At 43.4% G+C, this 4709-nt stretch overlaps 1 long non-coding RNA gene across 1 annotated transcript; it reads right to left on the bottom strand.

The window, feature by feature from the left end:
• Positions 1-787: 787 nt before the first annotated feature.
• LOC114440650 (uncharacterized) lies at positions 788-3421 on the bottom strand. The gene is made up of 6 exons (XR_003671190.1): positions 1407-3421; positions 1283-1318; positions 1164-1207; positions 1040-1075; positions 918-961; positions 788-838 (listed from the first exon to the last, which is right to left on the bottom strand). It is a non-coding gene; the product is annotated as an uncharacterized LOC114440650 (long non-coding RNA).
• Between the last annotated feature and the right edge of the window lie 1288 nt (positions 3422-4709).

Consider the following 4709-nt stretch of genomic DNA (forward strand, 5'->3'; position numbering starts at 1 on the left):
AAGGTTTTACATTACCTCCACATCTGCAATAGACTGTTGGTGCGGTCTGAGAGAGAACACTAAAGCAATTACTGTACACCACGCTGACAGGCAGAGGCGACGACGCGCAGATGCTTCAAGGTGCTCTTCATCTGCGGAGGAGAGGACAGACCATATTAGGACAGTAACCTTCCTTTGGTTAATTGCCATTGGTGACAATCATCGCACCTGGTTGAACTGCAGAGGCCACCGAGTCCTTCAGCATTTCTTCGAGGCCTACGGGGACAAAGCGGTCACAAAGCAAATACTGTAAGTAAGCTGCTGGGGTAGGATGCGTTACCATGACTTGCAGACTGAATACCTACACATCCAGGCTTCTAAAGTCAAACAGCAGTATTGCACCCATCTTCACACTGATGTACTACGATGAGTTGCAGACACATCACCTCACCGGCAGAAATCCACCCTTCGGTGTGATGAATCAGTGGTCCTGTGAAGAAAAAAAGTGCTAAGGAATAATGTTCACTGAAAGGACGTGTTAAGATGACTAGCAAACACGCTACCTTACTGCAGAAATCCAGCCTTCGAGGCGACAAATCAGTGGTCCTGTGAAGCAAAAAATAAAAACATCACAGCAGCATGGTGAGTGTCTTCACTGGCAGGATGTGTTAACAAGTTGCGGACATATTACCTCACTTGCAGACATCCGGGTGTCCACTCGGCGGTTCTGCCGAACAACAAAAATCAGACTGGTAAGCAAGCGTCTTCACTGGAAAGATGTGTTAACATGAGTTGCAAATATACTACCGTACTCGCAGGAATTCCACCTCTCAGGTGACGAATCAGTGGTCCTGTGCAGCTAAAAACATAATAAAACACAGTGGTAAGCAAGCATCTTCACTGGAAGGATGTGTTATGATGACTTGCAAACACACTACCTTAATCCCAGAAATCCGGCCTTCCGGGTGACGAATCTCTGCTCCTGCAAAGAAAAAGAGTCACAGCAGCATGGTAAGTGTCTTCACTGGCAGGATGTGTTAACAAGTTGCGGACATATTACCTCACTTGCAGACATCCAGGTGTCCACTCAGCGGTTCTGTGGAACAATAAAGTCAGAGTGGTAAGCAAGCATCTTCACAGGCATGCTCACTAGCATGTGTAGAGAACAGTAACAGACACGTTACCTTCCCTGCAGAAATCCGGCCTTCCAGGTGACGAATCTCTGCTCCTGCAAAGCAAAAGAGCCACAACAGTATGGTAAGTGTCTTCACTGGCAGGATGTATTCAGTTGCAGACATATTACCTCACTTGCAGACATCCAGGTGTCCACTCAGCGGGTCTGCGGAACAATAAAGTCAGAGTGGTAAGCAAGCATCTTCACAGGCATGCTCACTAGCATGTGTAGAGAACAGTTGCAGACACATTACCTTCCCTGCAGAAATCTGGCCTTCCAGGTGACATCAGCGGTTCTGTGAAGAACAAAACAGCCATGAACGCACTCATATTTCCTCCAACAACCAAAAAGCCCATGATAAAAAGCACCCATAGTGGCTATGCTACCTAGCTGCCTACATCAAAGTGAAAAGTGACCCTACACTTTCGGCTACCAGCTCGTCCTAAGTTTGAATTAGACTTTCTTTACACGCTCCAAGGCCACACCTTTTTTTAGGAAGCATAGTTTGTTCTAAGAATTTACTTTTGTACGCTACAACTACTTGACATATTTACAGTTAAAGGGAACACTGACACTTCATATTCTATTTCATTTGCTGCCTAGTTTAGACACCGACACTTTAATCTGTCTCACTTCTATTAACTACTCTTGCTGTTGATGAAGATTCTCCAAATTAACCTAAAGGACTATTTTTCTTACGCTCTGTTAAAACACTAATGACGCACGTGCTACTTAACGAACTCGTTTTGCCACCATATAAGGTGATATACGCAACATCTAAACTTCACTTTCAAGACGCCAGGTTTGGGCCATTAATTCTAGCCTCTACACTACCGCTTTGACTAGTTTGCCTGGAATCCTGTCCTATTTATTACACTAAACAACTACTCTGGGCATTTTACACCAAACAACTCCACAAGACCAACAACTAGCCCATCGTCAACAACCCACCTACAACCATCACAACAAACCAAATGCCCAGCACCAAGAGCTCCTACAATACTAGCTACCAGCTAACATAACGTCTGCATCCCTAATGTTACTTATAATAACTACTAACTCTCTCCTACCCTACTTAGCCATTAAAGTTATATATATTATAAATTTGATCTACTATTAAATAAGGTCTAGGCCATGTTTTCCTGACGTCCTTTTCTTACTATGCTGCTAGCACGTGGTAACGAAGCGCAGACTTTAAACGCCTACTTAATCACATCATTACACAACATTATTGGATTTTTGGCTAGATAACGACGAATGTTTGTCCTATTTTATATGCTTCCTGTCACAGCGCCTAATGGTTAAATTTAACTCCTACCTCTCCTACATTGTCCTATTTTATATGCTTCCTGTCACAACCGCCTAATGGTTTAATTTAACTCCTACCTCTCCTACATTGTCCTATTTTATATGCTTCCTGTCACAACGCCTAATGGTTTAATTTAGTCTCTCCTACACTGTCATTCGTTTGCTTATTCTGCCCTACATTGTCCTATTTCCAAGCTAACGCCTCCCAAAGCTCCTACATCAGTTCAGGAGCACCCGTCCTGCAGACGTATTAAACGCCTGTCTCCCCATCTCCTCAGAAATGGACTTCAAGTTTCCACAACAATTGCTGATTGATTGGAACATTGCTGTGATGCTGCTCGTCATCATGTTGACATGGCACACACTGAGTGTTTGATCCAGAAGGTTTGTCCAGGTTCTGATGCAGTTGCTGAAAGCGTGGATCATTTTTTCTTCTCGTCTTCAACTCTTCAGAGATCCCCACAATGCTTCTTCCTTTAAGGAGTCATGAGCTGTTCCATTCAATGCAAAGTTGATCCATTTCTTTTGATTTTCTGTCCACGTGGATTCATTTGTCACGTGTGCTTTGCTGTCACCATTTTCATTTCAGCATTTCAAAACTGGTCAAGGCTGCTAGTGTTGTAGCATCACACTATTCATTCCCCCTTTGGGTGTTGACCATTCACAGTCAACAAAAAAAACCACCAATCAAATCCAATCCATCAAACCAATCCAATCCACCAAAAACCACAGTAACACATGGTAAAACACAACAAACCCACAACACAGAACCACCACAACAACAACAACACTAACCAGATGCCGGCATCCACACACCCCCTAAACAACAACCTCCTACACACCTGTCATCCCTAAACACTAATTTAATCTTACTTAATCCTACCTTAACGCTCTAATACTAATTTTATATTATATATAAATCTATATATTATAGTTATTATAGTTAGGGACCCTGACTCTATTTAAACATCTATTTTATATTTTTATTGAGCCTATTTTAGTCATCTACTGACATAATAATTTAGGTTAACCTAATTTCTTTGTCGCACCTTTCCACTACGAACACTACTTTTGATTTATTTATCTATGTAGTCTTATTTATCTATGTATCTTAGTTTATGTATCTATGTTAATTTATTTAATTAGACTATGAATAATATAATTTTTATCACTACACTATACCGCCTGCGTGAGGGGAGAAAATATGAGGTGAAAAAAAACCATGCCATACAGAAATAACAAGAAAACCGATGACCTGACACAGCGGGACATGAAGACGTCTCCTCAGACCACAGGCGGGGCCTGGCTGGTGGATGACCAGGTGCAGGCAGAGGCACTGGAGACGCTGGTGCTGTGATGTGGTCGTCAGCTGAGGAGGACAAGATGGACCATGTTTAACACCAAATATAACACATGATCTGCAATGCAGAGTTAAAACACTGCAGACATGAGGGCAACACGAGTAAAACCAAACGCTGATGGAAGTACTCGCAGTTGAGGACCAGGCCGAGTCCGAGCAGAGTCTTCAGGTTGGTGTGTCCTACCATCAGCAGTCAGGAAACATCCACTCACCTTGTTGAGTTCAATCCACTGCAACGTCTCCCAGAAAGCACCAAGGAAGGCCTTCAAGGCCTGAAGAGGGAAAATCAGACGTGATGACACAATTTACAACTAAATTCAACTTTAAAAAAAACACTTCATGACTTCATTGTAAATTCACAAGCAGGCAGCGCCCGTCCTCAGAGCCTGGATCCTCTGCAGTCTGTGCATTGTTCCTGAGCGCCATGTGCTCACTGCTTTCAGCTGTGTGTCTTCAACTGTCTCCTGTTCACCACTACATGGAGACAAACTTTGTTAGTTTGGAAGCATTAACTTCACAATGATATTTATGAAGCGTTTGAATGTAACACTTATTGTTGAACACAGACAATAATGCTTCCCTTTTATCTCAGCGACTCTGTAATGAAGTCCAGATGATCTGCAGCCATTCACAGGGTGGAAGCACCTGCTCTGGCTTCTAAAGACAAAACAACATTCATCAACTTGTGTCTTCATCTTCACTGTAAACTCAAACAAGCCAACAGCACCTGCTGCAGCTCCTCGCTGTGCGCCATGTGCCCGCCAGCAGCAGGCCGCTGCCTCTGCTTCCAGGCCTTTCTGTGGAACCAGGCCTTCTCTCCTCTCCTTCAGTCGAACCAGGGCCCTTTCTCTAATCTTTCGGTGGATGTTACACCACCAGTACATCAGA

Source organism: Parambassis ranga, chromosome 1, assembly GCF_900634625.1.
Source record: "Parambassis ranga chromosome 1, fParRan2.1, whole genome shotgun sequence".
In the NCBI taxonomy this organism is placed as follows: domain Eukaryota; kingdom Metazoa; phylum Chordata; class Actinopteri; family Ambassidae; genus Parambassis; species Parambassis ranga.